This window comes from Canis aureus, chromosome 6, assembly GCF_053574225.1.
Source record: "Canis aureus isolate CA01 chromosome 6, VMU_Caureus_v.1.0, whole genome shotgun sequence".
NCBI classification, from domain to species: Eukaryota; Metazoa; Chordata; class Mammalia; order Carnivora; family Canidae; genus Canis; species Canis aureus.
The window spans coordinates 73,475,021-73,500,519 of record NC_135616.1 but is presented as its reverse complement, the minus strand read 5'-3'; positions in this window follow the sequence as shown (position 1 = coordinate 73,500,519).

The following is a 25,499-nucleotide window of genomic DNA, read 5'->3' as shown; positions in this document are numbered from 1 at the left end:
AAAAAATCTTATTTGGGGATTTTATAATAAAAGGGAAAAGTTGGAATCTCTGGTTCTGGAAGATGGATGGTAGTTCGCTGTGAAAGCAATTCATTTCAGAAAGTATACCCCCATTTCCTGTTTCTCATGCTTAGACTTAAATCTACTGGGATAGCACACTGAAAGAGAAAAGTTTATGCTTAGATGAAGGGTTCTGTGACAACCCAGGGAAGTCAACCTTTAAATATTATGGTAAGGAAAAATAGTATCTGGGTAAAGACTTCTAAAGACAAATCTCTCTGCAATCAAACCTCATTTACTTCTGAAATGGTACCACCAATTGCTTTGCTGGGAAACGAGATCAAATCAAGAAGGCATTTCGAAAGGCCAAGGTTTCAATTTGACTTGTTCGTTGCTTGCTTCTTTATATTTACAAACAGGGGCACCCAGAGAGCAGTTCAAGAACAAAGGCGATAATGGTTCCCTACCACCACGCTCCTCTGTCCATACCTGAGTGCTACACACCTGATTATGAAAAGGAATACCATAAACTTGAATCTACAGAGGGCATAGAAAATGGTCAGAAGATATGACCTTACATAGAAATTGGACAGAACCTGAATATGTAAATGGTTTGGTATGATTTTAAAAGATGAGATCAAGCAACTTTAATTCCTGTCACTCCTGAGCATTCCTTTCCTCTTAGAAATGACAAATTAAATATCATTATTTGTGAAAGGAAACAGTGATTCTTTCTATTTCAAACCTCTGAGGTCAATGTTATTTCAATGATCAGTGACCCTAGAAACAAGGTTGAGTAAACAACTCATTTAGTCTGTGGAAGCCCAACCACACCTTTTTGCCTTTGGGTATTCTGGTAAAAAACAAAAAACAAAAAACAACAACAACAAAAAAAAACGCCTATCAATACAGCACTAAAATAAACTGTGTTTATCCTTGGGCTGTCAGAGGGCATGAAGGCAAACCCTTAGCTCTCTTCAAGATTAGGACAAGCTCCAGACAAAACTGGAAAAATATATGTCCCCTGTCATGAGAGGAATTTGAGTACAGGCAGGATAGGCTGAGAGACGTTATCTGACACCTGAAGTCCAAGCAGACCAGAAGGTCGGGATAGGCTGGAGGCTACTATGGGAGTATAGGGAAGAATCTGTTTTCTTTGGCAAGCCAGACAGAGATGGGAATCTAGAAAATTGGTTCCCCAATGAGGTGATTAATTTTAAGCATAGAAAGGGAAAATAAGGAGAGGAGGAAAAACCAGAGTATTTCTTTCAGTAAAGATGGGAGAAGCAAACCAGAAAGCTCCATGGAAGCTGGAAATCTGCACTGGAGTGGAGTGAGAGGATGTAAGGAAAGACCTAGCCTTTGGGGAACAAACTTCACTAGGCAACTTAGTGGTAAAGAACATGAGCCCATTTGGGGGAAATCACTGATGCCAGTCCCATGTGAACTAAGGGAAGGTGCCTTGTGACACTTGCCTGATACCAGTATTTGTGCCAGATTGAACCTGTTTGCACAAGGTTTAAACTGCAGGGCAGGACAGATAAGGTGTAGTTATCAGGGTTAGAGAAAAGTTTTGGAAATCTAATGGGCCAGTACTGTACTCCTTAGTTTGTCAGGCAGACACAGCGGAAAGATCACTGGTTTCAACATCATAGGTCTTAGCATGGATGTCAACCCTATGGCAGGCTGGCCAGTATGCACACTAGTTTCGGAGTGCAAGATCTGAAACCCTATTCTGTGGACTTAAAATCAGTTCTGTTGCACTGGGTAAATTTTTTAATCTCTCTTTGTGTCAGTTCCCTCATCTCTAAAATGGACAATATCTACAGTGTTAGTCTCAACAGTTGCTAGGAACATTAAATGACTGTATACACGTAAACACTAAGAGCTGTGTCTGAATCCACCAAGTACACAGTCAACAAAGCATTATTATTATAAGGCATCGAGCCGGGTACTCAGGCTCTTTTAGTTTCTGTTTTCTCACCTGAAAATAGACACAATAACACCCATCCTGCAGAGACTTAATGAGATTTAAATTAGGTATAGAGAAACTACGTCATATTTGCCACTGAATAGGTGTGTCAGTTAAGAATGCTTTTGTGTTCTAGCAACAGAAAACCCTATTAAGAATGACCTAAACAGGGACACCTGGGTGGTTCAGTCTGCCTTTGATTCAGGTCATGATCCTGTGGTCCTGGGATCAAGTCCTGCATCGGGCTCCCTTCTCTACCTGCTTCCTCCTTTCCTGCCTACAACTCCTTCCTGTGTTCTCTCTTGATCTCTTTCTCTGTGTGTGTATCAAATAAATAAATAAAATCTTAAAAAAAAAAAGAATGACCTAAACATATATAATTTTTGTTCCAAAGAAAATAGTCCAGAGTTTAGATGTTCTTCACATTTCATCAGAGACTTAGGAAAAAAAAAATTATTTGTCCATGACACACACACACACACACACACACACACACACACACACACACGGGGGGGAAGGGTGCAGAGACACAGGCAGAGGGAGAAGCAGGCTCCATGCAGGGAGCCCGACTTGGGACTCCATCCTGGGTCTCCAGGATCACACCCTGGGCTGAAGGCGGCGCTAAACCACTGAGCCACCAGGACTGCCTTCATCAGAGACTTTCTGAACAACATCTCTGTGATGACTTTGACTGTCATAGTCCTTATTTAAGACAGGAAGAAAGAGGAGGGGACACTGTGAACTACATACAAAGCAAAAATAGATGCATGGGTAAGGTTGCCAGATAAAATACAGGAAGCTCAGTTAAATTTGGATTTTGGATGAATAAATGAATAAATTTTTAGGATAAGTATTTCCTATGCAATATTTGAGACATACTTATATGAAATACTTGTGGTTTTTCTGAAATTCGAATTTACCTGGGCATCCCATATTTTATCTGCTAAATCTGGTAGCCCTATGCCAGGAACACCTAGCAAATCACTGCTGCAACTCGATTGGCTAGACTCTGTTACACGACAGCCCTTACCCACAACGGAGGAGGGGGGGAAGTATTTGATTCTTGCCTCCTTTCTAGTTGTCAAAGAACAAAGGGACTAGGGAATAAAAGTAGATTGGTCAACTAACATTCCCTCTTAGTAGGTGTTTAGCCAATGTGCATCCTCTTCTGACCCCCTCCTCAAAGACCTGATTGTCCCTTTACATAGAAGAAAGAACAAGATCAGCCTGACCACCATAAATTATAGAATTAATGTCAACAGATGAAATCAGTAATTTTCATATTTTTAAAAAGAGATCATAAGCTTTATTGGCACATCTAGTGGTATGCTACATAAAATATATGCAGGATGATTTTTCATCACTGTTCAATTATATCTGTGTTAACAGGCCTCCCTGCCCCATAAGGAAGTTTCTTTCCCATGTTTGAAAGCAAATTTGGGAAGAAGATAAAGTGAGGCAGCTAGGGAGCAAAATTTAGGAGGCACCCAGTCTGACCCACTTTGTGCAATCTCCTTAAATTATGTGCACAACACCCTCTACTTGCCCCACCCTAGTGCCTGGTCTATGTGAAACAGAGCTGTGTTTTCTTTACTTAACCAAAGAATGAACCACTGATGGTTGTTAGTTCTTAACTCCCTAACACAGTTACAGGTTAGGAGTCATCTACTATGTTGGTTATTTCTGGAGAGAAAGCTTTGGGTGACTCACTTTACTAGTTTAGCTTAGGGACACTAGGTTTTCCATGCATGCCAGGGATATTCTTTACCCTCACCCTCTTCCCTGTGCACAGGAATATATATATGGCTTTTACTCCTTAGGAGATAACTCTGTGTCAGAGTATATGGGGACCCATCAAAACACTCTGACCTGGTTGCAACATCTCTTCAATTACAGACAGCCACCTGCTTTCTACCAGACAAGAATATGGCCTCAAGGTTTGATAAGATTTGACTCTATTTTCTTTATGTGCCATAAAACACTGTAAAATTATTACTTTTTAAAATCTTTCCACTGTATCTCTTTTTTATCTTCTCAACCTCTACTTTTCTCTTTGACAATCATTACCAAGGAGATAATGACAGGATAAACTGACAGCTTATCGCCACTCCCACCCTGAATCAGGGGAGAAATTAAGAGGTCAGAGAACAACTACTTGAGACAGCACCATCCATCACAAGGGGTTGAGACAGAGGCCTTCCTAGCTAATGTAGAGACCATATGAACTGGCAAGTAAGGGTAAGAAAGAAGAGGTATGCTATTTTAGCAAAACATAGTTGGGATTTATAATTTCACAAAGAGCAAAACCATCTCAATAGAAGAAATGTATGCATCTCACATGAGATTAAACTTAGAAGAGGGATCCCTGGGTGGTGCAGCAGTTTGGCACCTGCCTTTGGCCCAGGGCGCGGTCCTGGAGACCCGGGATCGAATCCCACGTCGGGCTCCCGGTGCATGGAGCCTGCTTCTCCCTCTGCTTGTGTCTCTGCCTCTCTCTCTCTCACTGTGTGCCTATCATAAATAAATAAAAGTTTAAAAAAAAATAAAATAAACTTAGAAGAAATTCTAAAAGAAACTTTACATTCATGGTACTAAGAGTATCTGCTTTATTCTGGAGACATCTAGCCGTAGCCATTTCTTGTAGAAAACCAAACTTAGATGAAAGAAGCAACATTTTCCTCACAGACCCCATTAGAACAAATCTCACTCATTTCCTTTTTTTTTTTTTTTTTTTTTTTTAAATACCAGGAAGAGCCCTGGAAGGAAACTATCCCAGCTCCCATCATTAGTTATCCAGATGAAGCCTGTAGCCATTGGATATTATCAAAGCCTTCCAGAGGGGTCTATTAGAAAAAGATGAGTAAGATAAGTGAGGTCAGCAGTTAGAGAAGAAGGCGTTATTCACCTGGGGCAGCTCCCAGGGGCCTGGACTATGAGATGGCCATACAGCAATTTGAGTGGCAGGAGAGGACTGGTTAGCTAAATTGGGATGTAAATGACAATCCCCTGACTCAACTTCCTATAAGACTTACTTAAACCTTTCACGCATAGGTCAGCTTAAACCGTAACTGAACAGAAGTTCAGCATGTATTTAATTTTTGGATAATATGTAGAGAGATAGTCAGAAAGGGCAGGTTCTGCCCCCTGATCATCACCCCACCACCTTCTTCTGAAACAATGGTAGGCAGACGACTCCCAAGTGTGTATGGGCTGGTTTCCCCAGACTCCCACCCTAGTTTACACTTTCCCCAAAGAAGAGCAAGAGTGATTGTTGTGTCTGAAGGAGAAGCCTGGCTATGTGCTTTCTTCTGCTAACTGAGACACAGAATAGAGAAGGACTTTAAAATGGTAGTAATACGAGGAAAATACCCTGAAGCCCATCAGATCCAAAATAGAAAACAGAATCTAACTGTAGTGATAAATTTGACTTGGATTGAGAGGCAGCGAACCAAAAGCAGAGAAAAAGCAAACCTCTACCCTGTCACTTGAGAATAAATGTTTTTACCTTCTGTCTTTCCATATCTTTTCTTTCTGTCTCCTAAGCAAATAAAATAATGTTTGGGTGTGAAAGAGATTTATAAACAAGCATATTTCTATTTGGATACATGGTCACAGAAAGGAGAGGTTTTGTTCTTCCTCAAAAAAAAAAAAAAAAAGGCCTTCACAGAAAATGCATAAGAATGATTTCAGTGGTCACTATCACGACTTAGAGAAAATGCAGATGGTATAAAATAATATTTGCAAATGGCTAATAGAATTTTAATGGCTACAGGAAAGAGAAAGAGAAAATGAAAACACTGAATCTACTTGGGATGTGAAGAGAATGAGAAGGCTCTAGGAAAAGTCTAAAGGCAGAGAAACCCTTGATTTTCCTGATGTTTAGAAGTGGCATTCCCTGGTGCATTGATTTATGTGAGGATTAGGCAGCAATCATAGTCTCTATACTAGCCTGGAAGGCATGTGCATCAAGTATGATATTTGCAATATGCAAATGTCATGTATGATGAATGAAATGCTCAGTATGTCTCGAGGACACCCAGATGCTAACCAGCCACTGCTTCCATGCTGCATATTGGAAGGGAACTTAGAGCAGAGGTATCTTTCTCTACTTGATTTTTTTTTTTTTTAATAACATGGTCTTTGAATCTAAATACCAGTCACAAAAACAAGTCATTCTACCCATGTTAGCTTTGGGGGACTTGTGATATTTCTTAATGATAAGAACTGCCAGAAAGGGGGACTAAGCAATGGAAAGCTGGGTCAACCTCTGTATACATAACACCTCTAGGACAAAGCCGCAAGGTCAAGTGATGATTAGAGTAACGAATGGATTGTAAAAGCTAAGTTCAATAGTAGACATAAAACTTAGAAAGTATTCTGCAGGGAAGAGGACAAAGGGGTCACAAATGTCCTCAGCCAAAGTCCATGATGACTCAGGATGGTTCTGAAGGATGGAGGGACAAGAGCAGTAAAAGACAGTGGTCCTATAGAGACCATAGATCACATCGAGATGGTTTGGTGGGAAGTAACTACAGAAGACAGGTTTAATAGCGACAATCCATTCTCCATTCTCCGTCTGTAGGCAGACGTTATACCACTGTGGAAGGAGGATGAAGTCTAATCAATGCAGACCTGGGAATTCAAAGTAAGACCAGAGCAATACTGACTCAGAGTGGAACTGAAGGCAGCCTGTAGATCTAGAGACGTCTCTCTTCCTCTGCTAGAAGGCGTTCCAGGGTCTTTAGAATCTAAAGATGGGCTGATGTCAACCAGACAAAATAGAGACACAGTGTACAGATCCCGGCTGACCATCTATACACTACCCATGCGTAACACCTTATCGGGGCTCCACATGGTTTTTTTAGTGGAAATCCGAGTGTGCTGTGTGTGACAGCATCTTTCTTATTATTGGTTCTTACCATTATCTTTTCCGTCCCTTCTTTGACTAGATGTTTAGTTCTAGAAGACTGCCTGAAACTGAATGCAGAAGTCATGGTCGGTGGGGGAGTTGCTGAAGCTTAGAGACAACTGAGTGACTTTCTGTAGAGCAGCACTGAAATCCCAAATGGGTTCTTGGGCCTGGGGAGCCAGTGTGTGCGATAGCTGTGTGAGTTCTAGAGCTGTACTGTCCAGTCGAGCAGTCACAAGTAACATGGGGCTATGGAGATGTGCTGGAGGTATACAGTACACATCATATTTCAAAGGTTTAGTGGGTACATGTACACACACACACAAATGCACATATAAAATCTTATGAATTATTTTTATATTGATTGCATATTGGAAAGCTACTACATTGGAAATGTTGGGTAAGATAGAGTATTACAATTAATCTTACTTATTTTCTTTTTTACTTTTATTGATGCAGCCACTACAAAAATTAAAATCACATGTGGCTTACATTTTAGGTCTATGGGGGAAATTGGAATTTGGTGATCTCTTCTCATGCTTCTCCAAGTGTGATCTGTGGACTGGCATGCATCTGCACACCATTGTTACTAGTCAATGGGGAGATAAGTGCAGAACTTGAGAGAAAGGATCTAGGAACTTTTATAGGAATTTAACATTGCCGTGACATCCAAGCGTGTGATGTTTTATTTTCCATATGTATCAGACTATGACAAATTGTGAGAAAAATTGGTTTCTTTCACCATAGGTAGTTGGAGGAGCACGGAGGATTTATCACAAGACTGGGCTTCAGTGGGTCAGAGACGTCTATCGTGAGCTTTAGAAACCCAGGGATTTGGGAGGCAGCTGCCAGAGGTGTGCTAAGTGTGCTCCAGGGGAAGACGCATGCTGCAGAGGCCCACATAAAGAAGAAAATAGGGAACAACTTCCCATTATTTTCAGCGACTATTGTTTCTGAGTCTTTGTATGGAATTCCGAGAAGTACTGCAGGACTGGGGAGCCCAGGCAGGCACAGGTAGTGAAGATATGGATCCAGATGGTCCTAAAGAAGTGAACAGTTGCTTTCCAACAGAATTCCATCTTTCACGGGCCTCGTATGGATGGATATATATACTCGTTGGTATATATACTTGTTGGCTCATCTATTCAATAAACATTTATTGAGTAGTTGCTATGTTCCAGGAAACTTGCTAGATGCTAGAGCTACAAGAATGAGAAAGAAATTGCAGCTGCCCAGGGGGCGGATAGAAACACACACCGTGCATGACAAGACATGGTGTATGGGGCCGGGAGAACAACAGTGAGGTGCGACTACCATAGGACTCAAGTTGCTCTCTTAGGATCTTGGGACAGGTAATGCTGCCCTCATAGGGAGCTCCCAGTGAAAAGAGGCAGCAAGAGATTTGAGAAAAAGACCAATGATTTCAGATTCAGATTGTACAGGGTTTGAATCCTGGTCTCTCTGTTTATAGGCATGTATCCTAGGACCTCCATTCTCATCCCTCTAAAATGGAGCTAGATCTCCCCCCTGAAGAGATGTTGCACAATTAGGTGAAATAAAAAAGTTAAGCATCAGGCACATGATGAGTGCTCAGTAATAGTGATTGCATTCATTTTATGTTCAACTTCACCCGAGGCGAGATTTTTCTTAGTTCCTTGTAGGGCTGACACTACATGGGGGTCATGGGGACCCTGCCCCGAAGATTTGAGAATCACAGGGTCAGGTGCTGGACAAATCACTGAAGAAACAGCGGGCTACACTGCTTTCAGGCTAGACTGAACAAAAACTTATTCTGGCTCGATAGCAGGTAGATAAAGGGAAGCATTTACAGTCACCGAGAGTCTTGAGTCATATCTATGAGAAGCTGGGAGTCCCCCAGGTCACTAGCATGTCGGAGAATGACAAGTGAGTTGTAAAGACCACTGTGCCTTGCAAACCACAGTAGAAGATGAAATGAGACAACAGAGGTGTAGGAGCTCTGGGAAGTGGAAGGGACTAGTCAATGGAAGGTATAACTAGTATTATTAAGTGCTATCTATCTAGCAGGGAGAGGGCTGGTGAAATGAGCAAAATCAAAGAGCTTGTTCTACACAGAGCCAAACAAATGGGTGGTCCCTCCTTGAAGAAGCTGACATCAGATTAGTTGTAGGACCCTGTGTCCCAACTCTGGGAGCCAGTCCAGGTCCAGAGCGTGGACAGCTGCCAGCCCTTGCAGAAGGGCCAGCTGATTCAATGTAACATCAGTCACTTAGTGGCACCGACAGCAGGCAGGGGAAATGAGAGGTTCCTTTGCATCAATAGCTCCTGCTTAAACAAAAACAAAATGAAGCGCCTTGGCATTTTTCTTGCAGCACTGTGCAGTTAGCTGGGGGAGGGGAGCATATTCAATCCCATTGACAATGTCTTTAAAAACCACACTATCATGGATCACCACATCCTTATGCAAATGTGGTGGCAATTTTAGAGCTCTAATTGATGTGGATTCTGGGGTGTGTGTGTGTGTGTGTGTGTGTGTGTACAATCAACAGTGCCTAAGGTAGCACTGTAACCAAGAGGGTTTTTTTTTAATTATTTTCATTTGAGACAATTACTATTATTAACTGGACTCACAGAAATTAAGATCATAAAAGTATATTACATGACTGCGTTCCGTCACCAGAGACAAAAAAAAAAAAAAAAAGATGTCCCTGCAGCTGCACACTAACATCCTCAGTATTAACTCATTCAATTCTCTCAACTAATAGTGATACATAACATATAAAGTGCTTTTTTTTAAAATCCTTCCAAACAGTTCATTCGATCAACCACAAATTTGATTAACTCTGGACTATTTTTTTCACTAAATTAACTGAATATACATAACAGGGAATTCTGTATGTATAGACTCATGGTTGAGGTTGTGAGTATAGAAGTGTGTAGACACATACAAGGACAGGAACAAGTTGAGATCCTGCAGACATTGGGCTTTGTTATTTTGACACTGAAAATCACATCAAAGGGGGGCACCGGATGGCTCAGTCGGTTAAGTGCCTGACTCTTGGTTTCAGCCTAGGTGGTGATCTCAGGGTCCTGGGATCGAGCCCCTTTGATGGACTCAGTGCTCAGCAGGGAGTCTGCTGGAGAGTCTCTCTCTCTCTCTCTCTCTCTCTCTCTCTCCCTCTGCCCCTCTCCCAGCTCACACTATCTCTCTAAGACAAATAAATAAAACTTAAAAAAAAAAAGAAAGAAAGAAAAGAAAGAAAGTCACATCCAAGAGAGAAAAGTACAGAGGTAATTAAAGTCTTTCCAGTGGGAAAAAAAAATCAGACATATGCATGGTTGTAAATATTTTCCAGGAATATTATATAGAAAGCAGTGTTTTCTTGGAAAAACCTTGGGGGAACAGACGTGAAAATAATGAAGGCCGCGTGGGACAGCTTGCTGGACAACTCCGCATCACGTAAACAGATCTGGGAAGGCTCAGTTTATGTTAAGACAGGTCTGCATTTTCATGTTTTTCAATTTTACCTTTATTTTGTTTTCTTATTGATTTCAGGACGTCTAAAGCAGGGCCCAGGCATGCACACCTTTCACAAGCTCCCTAGGTGATTATGATGCACAGCAAAAGTAGAAAATCACATACACACACATTATTATTAAAAAATTATATAATTGCATCAGAAAAAAATCGAGAAAATAATCACAAAACACGATTATTCATAACTCTAACACCCTAATTCAACTATCTGTAGCATTTTGGAATATTGACTTTCAAATTTTTTCTCCCGTGTCCATGGAGTGTTGCTATTTCAGCAGCAGTTTTATAGCCGTGCAATTACTCTCTACTGGATTTTGAATGAAACTTCTGGGTGGGGAGATTCTCGTGACTTTCTTTGGGAGGCTTTTCCCTACTTAATACATCTGCCGATCAGGAATATTTATCTCCCTCCGTGGCCAAATCACCCTTCTTGGGGATTAGGCTCAGGGCACCTGACTACCTTTGTGCGAACACAGTTGTTCTCTTGATGAGGGCCATACCTTTGTCAGAGAGGCGGGGACTTAAAGGTGCAACCTGGGCAGCAGGTGGAGATCTTAACCTGAATGTATCCATATTTTCCACTGTGATTTCTATGTTTATATATACCAGGGGTTATCAAAGCACTGCCTGGAATCCCTCGCCTCCCACGAGTTCATGAATCTCTCCCTTTCACTTACACGGCAGGGATATTAAAGACATTATTCTGTTTTGACTGAACGCCAGTAAAATTAAATTCCATCTTTCCATCTGCGGCACCACGCAGGGACCACTGCCTTCTGGAAAAGGGGAGCATCGCAATGGAGGAGGGACCCCTTCAGGACACTCATGAGCATGCACTTTCTGCTAGACAAGATGAATTTGTCCCTTCCATGACACAAATCTCAACATCTGCTCTGTCTTTGCCTCCCAGACACCCTGACAGGTGTAGGCATCTTTAAACCATTGCTAGGAAGCAACATATGGATAGTCAGCAGTGAATAAAGGATAAAATGATACAGGGTGGGGGAGGGGCCCACTTCTGGTCTTCCAGCCATATTTGTATTTTTTAATTTGGTTGTAGTTTCTCCGGGCTGTCCTGGGTGTCCATCTCTCACTGTCCCACTGACATGCTTGGCATCGCATTCTGCATTTTCCCTCTTGCCTTTTCCAGCTGTTTCTCACCATTTAGTCCCCTCTCCATCTTCCCCTCCCTGCCCAACCCCAGGGAGAGGAAAGTTAAATGATGTTAATCTGCCAAATATTCCTGATCATTAGGAAGCCATAAAAATTAACATAACCATCAGAGGAAATTAATCGCCAAAGAAGACAAGGTTAGAGCAGGATGGTGAAGATGATGGGGGGGGGCGGTGGGTGGAGAAGGGGGACACAGAGGAGGGGTGCTTTGTTTCTTCTTTGTGGTTCCGAGTGAGGGGCTGCAGCTGGGGGCGCCCAGGAGGCTACGCACAGGTCTGCTTCCCCCACACTTAATTACAAGCACAGCCCCAGAATGTCAAGTGGTGCCAGTGGTGTGCGCCTACGGAGGGATACCCTTAATTCCTGCCTTTTTTTCCCCTCCCACTCCTCTGGGGAACATTTTTGGTTATTTTTTAATTCCAGTTCAAAATAGAGGTTGGGGGGAAAGAAGCCCATGCAGGCCTCCTGCAGGAAATGCCATTAATAATTAATACCCAATAATAATCAAATCCATGGGAGACTCGTTACAAGTAACATCTTGACAGACCCATCGATGGATGCCTGTAGCTTTACTTCTTCATCAGCTTGCAGAATTGGTTCAGCAGGGATTTGAGCGCACATAAGCGGTGACAAAAAAAAGGATAAATAGCAGGTTTGTTCACGGAAGAGGCTTATTCATCCCTATAGGGTTTTTTTCATTTTAGGTTTATGGCTTGGTGGGGAATTTCCCTTTAATTGGGATTGTAATATAAGGATGGGACCTGTCGACATTTACAAGAGAGATGGGAGGCTAATTCTTTCTAACTTGTTTGTTGTTCTTATTACTCAGCTGATTCCTTTAGGAGGCTCTGTATAAGGGAAGCAGACAATCAAATGGATCAGAGACAAAGTAAGCCAGCCAAAGAAGGGGGACAAGAGATGACCAGGCACTGGACCCATCTGGAGTTAGCAACTGCTTGCAAGTCAGATTTAGAGTATTTGAAGCTTTACACCTGGTCATTCAGAGCACTTTGCATATTGCATTGTTTGACTTGATCCTCACAATCCGGGTGAGGTGGGTCTTAACAAGCCCACTCCTTAGATGAAGACACTGAGGAACAGGGTGGTCAGGCAATTGCCCGAGATCCCACAGCTCATAAGCAGCAGGGAGGCTGGCTGGAAAGTCACCTCTGATTTGCTACTCTTTTCAGCTACTTGGTTAGTCTTTCACTCATAGAGAGGTGAGAAATGACTCTGCCCAGTGGGACGAGCATGCTAGGAGAAGAGGCTTGGCCTTTGTAGGCACGAATTTCCAGTTATTCCCCCCTGTGTTCTATAAAACAGTTGAGAGTATCAGGGCTTCCTTGTCCAACATTTTCACAGCGAAACCAAGTAGGGTCACAATTGGAAAAGAAAAGCATGCTCAGATGGTTCATCCAAAGAGAATGTAATGGAGAGGCTGCATATAGATGTGTGGCAAGGGCAGATTTAAGGAACCCAGAAACAAGCAACAGCAGCCATGACCCCTAACACCTAACTCTAGGGCAAAAGGGCAACCCTCAACTCACTGAAAAACCAGAACATGTTTCCTTAATCTCACAGTAGCATTCCTCCCAAAGCAGGCTGTATAGGTATCTTTTGGAATTTTTGGTCAGAGTTTTGGTTTTTTTGCCCACCAAGAAGACACAGAGGCTGTAAAGTAGCCACAAACATTGATTTGGGGGCTCAGGGATTGCTATACAGGAGACGTAGGGCCCCCCCAAATCAAAACTATGCTTGGATTTGCACCTGGGGAAAGCAAATTTGCCTAATAAAGGCAAAATCCACAAAGTTTACAAAATTTGTTCTAAAAGAATTTTGATTGGTGCCCACAGAGTTAAACGATACCATTGGCTACTTAGCTAACACATATTACATCATCTGTATGTCTGTCCAAAGTAGGAGACTGTGATCCAGGAAGTGGTCCCGTTGTATTTGACAAGTTGCGATTGACCAAAGTCCAAAATTCATAGCTTCTGAGAATTGAAACAGGAGACTTGCCTGGGCCCCCTTCTTCTTATCCTTCCAAGTCATTTTGAATGACTCGCTTAACAAAGCTTACTTCATTTTGGAAACTTCTTTCACATTTTAATTAAGAAAAAAATTAGAATAGTCCAAGAGTACTGAAAATAACATAAGAAACCCAATAAAGCCAACATGTAAATTCATCAAATGCTAATGCATTAATGTATTAGCTCCACATATGCATTTTCTTTAATTTCCAAAGAAATTAAAGTTATAATGTAACTAAAGCCCTACCTCCACGAATCTCATTCACAGCTTCCCTCTCACCCTGATCAATCAGGATTCTGGAGTCGGTGATATATCATTACCAAGCTTTTTATATTTTTACTACATACTGATGTATCTATAATATTTATTATTGCTTTGTGTATTTTAAGTTGCCTATAAATTGTATTTGCATGTACAGTTTGTGTATGAACAGTATGTATTTGTAAGCAACTTGCTTTTTTATTTAACATATTTTTAAGTTAATTCATATCATTATAAATACATTGAGTTTATCTTATTATCTGAATGTCATTCCGCTGTATGACTACACTACAGTTTATCCCTCCTTTGTTGATGATATTTAAGTTGTTTTTAATTGTTCTCTGTTAAAGACAATGCCGCAGGGTAGCCTCTCATGCACAGAAGAGGCAGCAGGAGGGGGAAAAAAACAAACCCAGCAATGCTGCAATAAGCATTCATATATATATATATATATATATATATATATATATATATATACACATAAGCACATAATGCAAGAAATTCTCTAGGAGGAGAGTCACTGATTTAGAAAGTATTCCTATCCTTGATTATATTAGATTGTGCCAAATTGCCTTCCAAGGTGCCAATTTTTATACTGACTAGCACTGAATGATAGTTCACATTTCCCCACACTGTGGTTTTAATTTACACCTTCTGTTTCTAATTTATATTTCCTTTACTACAAATGAGATTGAACTTCTTTTCATGTGTTTAGTGACCACTCATGTTTCCACATTTACAAATCTTCTATTCAAATATTTTTTTCCCTTTTTTTTTTTCTTGGATGGTTTTGATCTTACTCTTTAAAAGGGTGCTTATTATTCTGGTCACTGATCTTTATATGTGTTACAAATGCTTATCTTTTCATTGCCTTTATGACTTTTTTTTAGTTGTTGCAGGAGATCTTAATTTTAATATGGTCAACGTTGTCAATCTTCTCCTTGATGGTTTAGTGTGTGTAGACGTGTGTGTCTTGTTTAGGAAAGTCCCTTTTACACTGCAGGTTCATAAAGGTAGTTTTCTGTGTTCTCCTCTGAAAGTCAATTTTGCTTTCCACCTAAGATTTTAAATATACCTGGAATTGATTTTTTTCTATGAATGGTGTGGGATATATGATATGTTAAATGATCATAGCATTATCTACTAATTATACTATGCTTGCTCCACTGATTCAAAATATCACCCTGAAAAAAAATTATACCACACTGTAATATGCTTTGTCCATACTGGCAATAATTCATTTCTAGCTGTACTCAGTAGTTTTGGGTCTTTTTTGGCTATTCCTATGCCAGTACCTCACTGTCTCAACTGATATATTTTTCAATAGGCACTGATAAATATGTACATATCTTAATATTCTTAGATATTCTTGGCTTTTGCCCTGCCATACAAGTTTTAGCATTAGTCTATCAACTTTCATGAAAACGTCTGTTATACTTGATAGAGTTACCTGGAGATTTTATTTTCATTTGGACAGAATTTTTATCTTCACATAACTGAGTATTCCCACTCAAACATAGCAATATCACAACCAGGATACTGACATGGAAACAATCAAGTAACAGAATTTTTCCCATTATTGCAAGGATCCTCATGCTCCCCCATCTTTCCTTCCCTGATCCTTCACTTCTGGCAACCGTTAATGTGCTCTCTATTTCTATAGTTAGTTATTTCAAAATTATTGTAGAAGTGAAAGCATGCAGTATAAAACCTTCCGGGATTGGCTTTTTTCACTAAGTATGATTCTTTGGAGATTAATCCAAATTATTACATATATCAATCATTTGATTCTTTGTATTCGGTGTAGTATTCCTTGATAGAGATGGATGGGCCAGTTTCTTTTATCATAGGTCCTTTAGCAAGGACCTCTGGGTTGTTTCAAGTCTTAAGCATTTATGAATAGAGCTAATATAAATATTCACATAGAAATTTGTATGGGAATATAAATTTTCATGTCTCTGGAATAAATGTCCAAGGGTACAATTGCTGGACATAGGGAAGTTGCATGTTTCGTTTTTAAAGAAACCTCCACACTGTTCACTGTTTTCCAGAGTTGCTATGCCATTTTACATTCCCACCAGCAATGTATGAGTGATCCAATTTCTCTGGATTCTCTCCAATAATTGGTGTTGTCACTATTTTCTGGCTTTGCCATTTTGATATTTCATTGTAGTGTTAATTTGTGTTTCCCTAATACCTAATGATAGCTAATTTTTTTTAAGTTTTAATTTGCCATCCATATATTTTTTTTTAGTGAAATATGTTTTTGAGATATTTTCCCCTTTTTCTGATTGGATTGGCTGGTCTTTTATAATTAATTCATTAATTTGTTTTTTGTTTATTTACTTATTCTGAGTGTTGAGAGTTCTTCCTATATTCTAGATACTAGTCCTTTAATGGATAGATGATCTGAGAGTATATTTTCTCAGTATATAGTTTGTGTTTTCATCTTCCTTACAAGGTCTTCTGCAGAACAAACGTTCTTTTTTTGTTGTTTTATTTCACATATGTCCAGTTTCTCCAGCACTATTGTTTAAAGGCTGTTTTCTATTCTGTTCCATTGAGCCACATGTGTTTCCTTCTACCACACTGTCTTGAATATTTCAACTTGAAATCAAGGAAGTGATTCCTCTACTTTCTTCTCTATTCTCAAAATTGTTTTAGCTTGCATAGTTTTTTGTTTGTTTTGGTTTTTGGTTTTATTTTGCTTTTGCTTTACTTTCCATATAAATTGTCTTTTCTTTTCTTTTCCCTATAAATTTTAGAATAATTTTTTTCTATACTTACAAGACAATCTGCTGGAACTTTGATAGGAATTGGGTTAAACCTGTATGTCAGTTGGGGGAGAATTGACATATTTATTATACTGAATCTTCTAATCCATCAATATGTTATGTTTCTCCACCTTTTGGATCTTTGATTTCTTTCATCTGCATTTTGTAGTTTTCAGAATATCAGTGTTAGACATATTTTTTTATATCAACACCTGTGAATTTTTTTTTACTTTTCAAATTATATATTTATTTACAGCTTTGCTGAACTCATTATTAGTTTTAGGAATTTTTTTTTTTTATTTCTTGGGATGTTTTATGTATATGACTATCCTATCTGCAAATTCAGAAAGCTTTATTTATTCCTTTCTAGTATGTATGTCATATCTTTTTCTTTTTTCCTATATTTTGTTGTGTTACTTGAACATAGGGAGAGGGAAAGAGAGAATCTCAAGTTCACCCCATGCTGAATGCAGACTCCCAACAAAGGAATCTATCCCCTGACCCTGAGATCATGACCTGAGCTGAAATCAAGAGTCAGACACTTAATCCATTGAGCCACCGAGGGGCACATTGGCATAACATTTTTTAAATGCTAAAAAAGAATAACTGTCAGCCCAGAATTCTATATCCAGTAAAAATACCTTTCTCGAAGGAAGAGAAAATCAGATACTTTCAGATGAAGGAAAACTAAGAGAAGTTTTCACCAGGAGGCCTCCCTTAAGAGAATGAATAAAGAACTTTTTCTAAATTATAAGGAAACCATAAATAAAGGAATCTTGAAATATCAAAAAGGAAAAAAAAATAGTAACAGAAAGAGTAAAACAGGTAAATACAATACATGCTCCTTCCTTTGAGTTTTCTAAAGAATATTTAACAGTTCAAGCAAAAGTTGGACAGCCTGAGATGGCTCTAAATAAATGTAGAGGAAATGATTAAGACATTTATAATTGAGGAATTTGAAGAAACATGGAAAGAAATAGGGCTTCTATACTTTACTCCATCTGGTAAAATGTCAACTCCAATGAACTTTGATGCTATTTATATATAATATAATACCTGGAACGATCACACACTTAAAAAAAAATAAAAGCTATACAAAGAGATAAACTTCCCAAAATTGTAGATAAATCAAAATATCATGAACATTTTAGAGAGTGTTCAGATAACACAACGAAATACAGGAAAAAAAGAAAAAGATATGACATACATACTAGAAAGGAAGAAATAAAACTTTCCGTATTTGCAGATAGCATAGTCATATACATAAAACATCCCAAGAAATAAAAAAAAAAATCCTAAAATTTCATTCCATAGATAGATAGATAGATAGATAGAATCTTTAAAAAAAAGAAAGAAAAAATATTATGCTAATTCGTCTGACCTCCATGCCTTCTAATGATAAATCCACTGTCATTGAAATTGCTTTTCCCTCATAGGTAAGATTTTGCTTCTTTCTTGCTGCTGTCAATATATTTGTCCTTTGTCTTTGGTTTTTAAAAGTTTGACCACAATGTGTCTGGTTCAAATTTCTTTTCAGTTTATCTTGTTTGGGATTCATTCAGCTTCTTGATTCCATTTTATGTCTTTTGCCAAATCTGGAAAGTATTCAACCATTATTTCTTCTATTACTTCTTCCAGCCGCTCTGCTTTTCTCTACCCAGGATTCACATGACACCAGTGTTAGAGCTTTTGTTAGAGTTCCACAAGGTCACCAAAGTTTTTTTCATTACTTTTTTCAGTTGGTTTCTTCTCTGTGGTTCAGACTGGATGGTTTCTATTCAGTCTTCAAGTTCACATATTCTTTTTCTTATCTTCCCTCCATTCTGCTGTTAAGCCTATGCTCTGAGTTTACTATTATTTTTTTATTATTTTTTTTATTTTTGGAGGGCTGAACAAGAAAAACAAATACCATGATTTTAATTATATTTTAAGATCACTCTGGATGCTACAAAATGAGAAGCCAGAAGTGGAAGAAAAAAATGGTAATCGTTCAGACCGTCAGATTACAGTGAAGATGGCATAAAGTAGTAGGGTTTTAAGATGTATTGTAAAGGACACCTGACAGGATTTTCAGATAGATTGGCTATGTAGTATAAGAAGAAGGGAGAAATTAAGGATAACTCCCAGGTATTTGACCTGAGCAACTGATGAGTTGTAATGCAATTTTTTATTTCAATATTGGGAGGAAATGAGTTGGGAATGAGAGCAGAACTTCAGAGTTTTCAATGAACATCTTGACTTGAAAGTGTTCCCTAGATGTCCAAGTGTATATATCGAGGATGTCGCTAAACGTATACATCTGAAGCACAGAACAAAGTTGATTTTGGAAATTTTAAATATAAGAATCATCAGTATGCTCCATATTTCATCAAACTGAAGGCACAGTTGATTATAAGACGTAGCCTTAAGCAAAACAAAACAAGACAAAATACCCTACAACTGGAATTTAAAAAAACAAAAAACTAGTTATCTTAAAATAAAAACCCTACTGATTAAGCTATGATATAATAACTTACTTATACTCCTGTCTAATGTATGCATTGGCCACTCCTGTAAATTGCTTGGATTATTTTTTTCAAAACATTTGATGACTTTTCCTGCCTCGACTTGCATTGTATTATTAAAAATGTGATAGGGACACCTGTGCCTATCAGTTAGGCATCTGACTCTTGGTTTTGGCTCAGGTCATGATCTCAGGATCATGAGATTGGCCCCACATCAGGTTCTGTTCTCAGTAAAGAGTCTGTTCGAGACTCTTTCACCCCTCCCCCTTTCTCTTTCTCAAATAAATAAATGTTTTAATGTGATAAACCTTTTGTAGATATCTCAGGAACAAAATACAAAAGATCTTCTCATGGGGGTGCCTGGTTTGAGTGCCTGCCTTTGGCTCAGGTTGTGATCCCGGGGTCCTGGGATCAAGTCCCACAGCAGGCCCCCCGCAGGGAGCCTTCTTCTCCCTCTGCCTATGTCTCTGCCTCTCTCTCTCTCTCTGTGTCTCTCATTAATAAATAAATAAAATCTTTTAAAAAAAAGAGCTTCTCTTGAAAGTATCTTACTCTAAAGATTCAGAAAGCGGTCAGTTGTTTTGAAGAAAAAAATGCAGTTTTGTCATTTCATATTCTTTCACATTGCTCTATTTCTATGCTTTTCTGTACAGATAATAATAGTTTTCTTTCAATGACAAATCACAGTACTGATTTTTAGATTCATTTTATTATTTATTTATTTATTTATTTATTTATTTATTTATAGATATTCTTTAAATCTTTAAAAGAAGAGAGAGAGAGAGAGAGAGAGAGAGGCATAGACACAGGCACAGGGAGAAGCAGGTTCCCTGTAGGGAGCCTGACCTGGGACTCAATCCCGGGTCTCCAGGATCACACCCTGGGCTAAAGGCAGCACTAAACCACTGAGCCACCCGGGCTGCCCCCTATTTTATTTTTTTAAAGATTTTTATTTCTTTTAGAGAGAGAGAGTGTGTGTGTGAGAGGGGCCAGGGAAGCAGAAGGAGAGAGAGAAGCAGATGCCCTGCTGAGCAGGGAGCCTGATGTGGGGCTCAATTCCAGGACCCTGAGATCACAACATGAGCCGAAGGCAGACACTTAACCAACAGAGTCACCTACATGCCCCTCAGACTAATTTTAAACAGCACTAAATCCAACATGTGTAGTACCATTGGTCCATATATTTCTACTGAATTAAGGTAATATTGACAGCAACCAAGTTCTCACAGTGCAGACAGTGAAGGACTAAATCAGGACCGCTGTCTGGATGCTGACAACTATTCGAGGAGGCATCCCATTACAGAGATGTAAAAGGTGAAACCATTTGGTGTCTTAGATTTGAGGAAATGCGGCAAGTATTTCCACCATGGAGAAAATTGAGGTCGCATAGTAAAAATGTCAAAAGAGTAGAGGTGAAGTCTGAGGTCGGAGTCCTGGGATTCCCCAGCAGAGAAGACTAAAACGGAGCAGCCAGTGAGGTAGGAGGGAAACGAGTGGAGTGTGATTTCTAACACGTCAAGGAGGAGAGGAAAATGCACATGAGGACTGAGGCTTGACCCCTGGCATTGGAAACAGACTAACCTTTGGTGACCTCAACAAGTACCATTTCTTAGGCATGTTGGGGAGAATCACTTGATTGAAATGGGATTAAGAGAGAATGGGAAGTAAACAGTCAAGACAACTCCTCCAGGCTGGTGTGTTGGTTTTTACTGTTTGTTTGATTGTTTTGCTTTTATAAAGAGAAGCAGAAAAACAAGGGCAGTATTTAGAAAGGAAGAGGAGATTAAAAGATTTTTTTTCTATTGAGGGATTTTATAGTATACTTATATGCTAATAACAGTGAGGAGAGAAAACTTGATCATGCAGAGAAATGAAGGAGCAATGTCCTTGCTTGGACATGAAGGGATAGGATCCAGGATCATCCAAGCCTCTGGAGGATGCCAACCTTGTATAATTATTTACCTGCCTAAATCTCCGAGGCCCAGGGTTCCTTTATAGCTGGAATCATGTTCCATCTGCTTTTTCATACCCTATTCAGACAGAATTACAGTGTTCTGTATTCATTAGCACAGGCTTCGGAGGCAGACTAGATTTGGACTCCGAATCACACTTGCCAGCCGTGTTCTTGAGAAATTACATCTGAAATTTTCTATGCCTCAGTTTCCTCATACATAGAATGGGGATAATAGCCTTTCCTACCTGTTGTGACAAAATGTGAATGCCTGTAAGGTGCTTAGCATAGTATCTGACATGTAACAAGTGCACAGCAAATGTTAGCTGCTGCCACCTAGTAGAGAACTTACCACACTAAATTGCGTGCTGTGAGGGAAGGAATGATTGAATGAATAAATATTATTTTAAAACATCTTTATAGTTTAATTATTACCTAGTATAATTCTCTCTTGGTGCCAGCTTTGAACTGTGTTCTCCCTGCAGCTAAGGTTAGTTAACCCCCAATTGCAGACTCAGCTCATGCTTGTCTCCTGAAATCAATTCAAACCTTTGGGAAGAAGGATTTCAAGGGGTTTAGGCTGGATATTTAGGTCTAACCCTATGCACCATTTGTGCAAACTAAGGGGGCATCTGCCTATTTTTCTTGTGTTCAGGATTCCTTCTTTCCCAGAAATTCTTGCCTCTCTGATTGTTTTCATGTCCGTTTCTCTTTCCCCTTCTTGACTTCATATAATCTGGGCTTGCTTTTGCTGCGCTTCCAAGATTATAAACTCTGCTTAGCTCCATGCATGACTTTGGAATGGGCATTAAGCTCCCAGGGCTCCCCTATAATTAATGTTCATAATTAGTGTAAATACGCTGCAGAGATTTGCAGCACAATATGCCACATGTGGACCTAATTGGGACCAAAGGACTAGTAGCCCCAATTCTGAAGCCTTTAGGATAAGGGAATTAGAGGCATCTAAAGGGTTCTAAGGGAGCTAATAAGGCACAGAGAATTAGGTAATTAATGGATCTAATGCTGTCCTGGAAAATGTTGTAAAAGGCTTCTCACTAGCCCTATTCCTCTGAAAGCAAATTTCTTGATGTGAGATGATTCTTCATTCTTTTCCAGTTTGTAGGGGTTTCCCTCTGGAGGGACATCTAGGGAGAGCATAGCTTTGGTTTGCATTTCCTTATGCCTGTGGTCTTGGAAGAGAATTACACCTTTAGCAGCAAGGTACCATGGAGTAGAGTATTGAAGCAATTACATGGATAGTCCAAGGAAGAAGGAAGTCTTTATTATTTGGCTTAGATTATGCTGCATGGCTTTATTTTTGTGAATCAGTCTGTCAGGTAAGCATGCAGAGAGTATAAGGTGCATTATAGGAATTCATTAAATATTTGCTGGATAATTGACTCTTTAAATTATCAATTAATATTAATAGTTTTTAATAAATCTGGTTTACACCTAAATTTCATCTCTTGGCTTGGTGAGTTAATGAACAGAGATAGGAAGGCCAAGTTCCATTCTCCAAATGGACCTTAGCTTACCCAACTGTGGAAAAGAACTTGGCTTTTACTAGATGGTTTCTTATAAAACTTTGGTTTGTTTTTGTTTTCATTTTTTAATGAGTTATCAGACAATTTTGCATCTTTACTCTTCTCTTAATCTGAGTAGTTTAAACCTGATACCACAATGGCCTTTGAATTTGGTGGGGGGCAATTGGGGCAGGATGGGGAATCAGTTAGGTCACTAGTTTGCCTCTCTGTGGATTCTGAATTAGTGAGTTGATTGCTGTTTTCATTTATCTCACTGCTTTATGAAGGACTGTTTCCAAACCCTTTCTGCTTCAGGACAGGACATTGACTTCCACATTCTAGACCTTCTGTATTTCTTGATACTGGGGACTCTGAGTATATTTATTATCCCAAGTTCCTTAGTCTTTGATAAATAACTTACACAAAGGGGAAGCTAGAGATTTCTAAGCCAAGGAGAAGACATAGGAAAGAAGAAGGATGAAGGTGATGGACACAGAAGTGTCTGGATTTTGAGGATTTTTTTTAATTGTTTGTTTTTCGTAGGAAAAAATGATGAAGATTCAGAAAGCAGAAGCCTGAGCTTATTTAATTTGTGAATTTGCATTGTTCTCTTAGCTATACTGGGCCTTGTTTTGTCCATCTGGAAAGAGAATGATTATATAATTCACAGGATATTAGTGAGAATCATGTGAAGTGTGTGTGAAAGATTTTAAAAATTACTAAACCGCTTACAAATACGAGGCCAGAAATATCTGTGATATGGGGAAATCTTGATTTTCACATTGTGAAAATATCCCACAGCCAGAAACTTAGAAAATTAATTCCATCAAAGAACTTGCCATGGCAACATCCATACCCTAACTTAGAGATGAGCCAAAAAAGAAAAAAAGGTAGTATCTGGTGTTAGAATGAATTCTGTATCAGGTGTCTTCCGAGGACCTTGTCCTGGATTAGCCCGAAGTGTAGCTAGCAACAAAGTCATACAACAAGCCTTTTACAAAAGCAACAAGTGATATTTCACAATAGGTGAAATGTTGTGAAATATTTCTTCTCCCATTTTTCCCCAATTCCTCTTGCCAGAGCACTGCCTGGGTTAACAGGGCTCTAGGCCTGCGAAGGCCCCTCAAGCCTGTGCAAGTACCCAGTTTCTTCCTTACAGGGCAGAGCTATAGACTGCTGGATTCAAGATGGCTCTTAGTTGAGTATCATTCCCTGTATATATGGCCTAAATCTCCAGCCCACCCAATATTTGCAAGGCTCTCTGCACTAATAGAAAGAGCTGATATGCTCGAAAATAATTCACTGTAAGACATCAGCTCTGCTCCCTACTAGCTGTGATGCCTTGAGCAAAGCACGTAAACTTTCTGAATCCTAATTCCCTAAATTTCTCTAAAATTTCTCATTTTCTTTAATATTTTCAATGTGGAAAATAAAACCTACCTCATGTGTTTGCTGTGAGATACTTAGATCATTGTGAGGGATTTAATACACGTTGGCTTCCTTCACAGTTCTCTCTCTTGTTTGTTGGCTGAGGAGAGCCAGGTGAGTCAGTCCTTGGCACAGCTCCCCAGTGTCTTCCCATTTCCCTCCCTTTCCTCTCTGGATGACAGTAGTAGACACACAAAGGGAATGCTCCCCAGTTATCCCACCACCTCAGCCCTTCTGATTTTCTTATCCTTAAACATGGAGCAGAAGAACCACAGGACTTGTATGGCCTGAGATCAGTATCAGTACAAAGACGCTCTGTCCCAGGCCAAACAATCCTTGAAGAAAGAGAGAGAGATGAGAGAGAATGCACAAACAGGCCTATGTTGAGTTTATCTAGAAGGAATTTGAAACAAAGTGAAGCTGGGAAGGAAGCCTAATTTCAGAGAACCTAAGGGTGGTGGGAGAGGGAGACAGAAAAAAATTGAGCTCGGTATCCGTTGTAGTTGATCAAGCGTGTAGTAGGTAGACAACACAGTGCAACTGGGTGCCAGGAACAAAGACGGGAGGGCACTCAGTCTTATCCATTTCTATCGGGGAGTGTGTTCCACTAGGGAAGCTGCGCTATTGTGCTTCCGTCCAATATGGTAGCCACCTGCCGCTGTGGCTCTGGAGCCTTTGAGATGTGGTTACTGTGGCAGAAGCACAATTCCTAATTTCCTTTTATTTACATTAATTGACATGTAAATAGCTAGATGAAGCTAGTGGCTGCTGTATTGATAATCTGTTGCGCTTAATATGAATGGTAATCTGTTGTCATTAGAGACATGGATTCCTGAGCTCTAGGAGAGGTAACAGAAGATGATTTTAGTCTACATGCTCTCTCGTCTGGCCCTCGTGGAGTCCCCAGAGCCCCTTGCCCCTTCCTGCCTGTATTGTGGAAGGCAGGGGAAGGGTGGAGACATATTTGATGTTTCCAAATCCAGCCAAATGGATAAAACACCAAACAGATCTCTATCTGTAAGTGCCTCTCAAGGGCACTGGCTGGATTTCATTCAGATGTAGTGTATCAGCCTCAGTCTTAAGGCTGGCCGCCTAGATTGTGTCTGCCTGGTGTCATTAGAGGAGTAGGCATGGGGAAAAGTCTTGCTGAAGCGGTGGTAAAAACAATCCATAAACCTGCTGCTGATCCATCACCGTCTGCATCCTTTGTAAGAGGATTCTTTGTACAGAGCCAATCCTTCAAAATCTTTTTTTTTTTTTATGGTTTTTGAGGCCCATCAACAGCCATTTATCTCTGAACCTATCATTTCCAGAACCCAAGGCAAAAAAGAGTTTAGAATTAAAGTAAGATGGTGAAGACAACCAAGAGAATTAATTGAGTACCTACGTGGTGCTTGCAGTGTTGTTACTTATCATGTGGCCCATACTGCAATAAGGTTATATTCTACATTAAAAG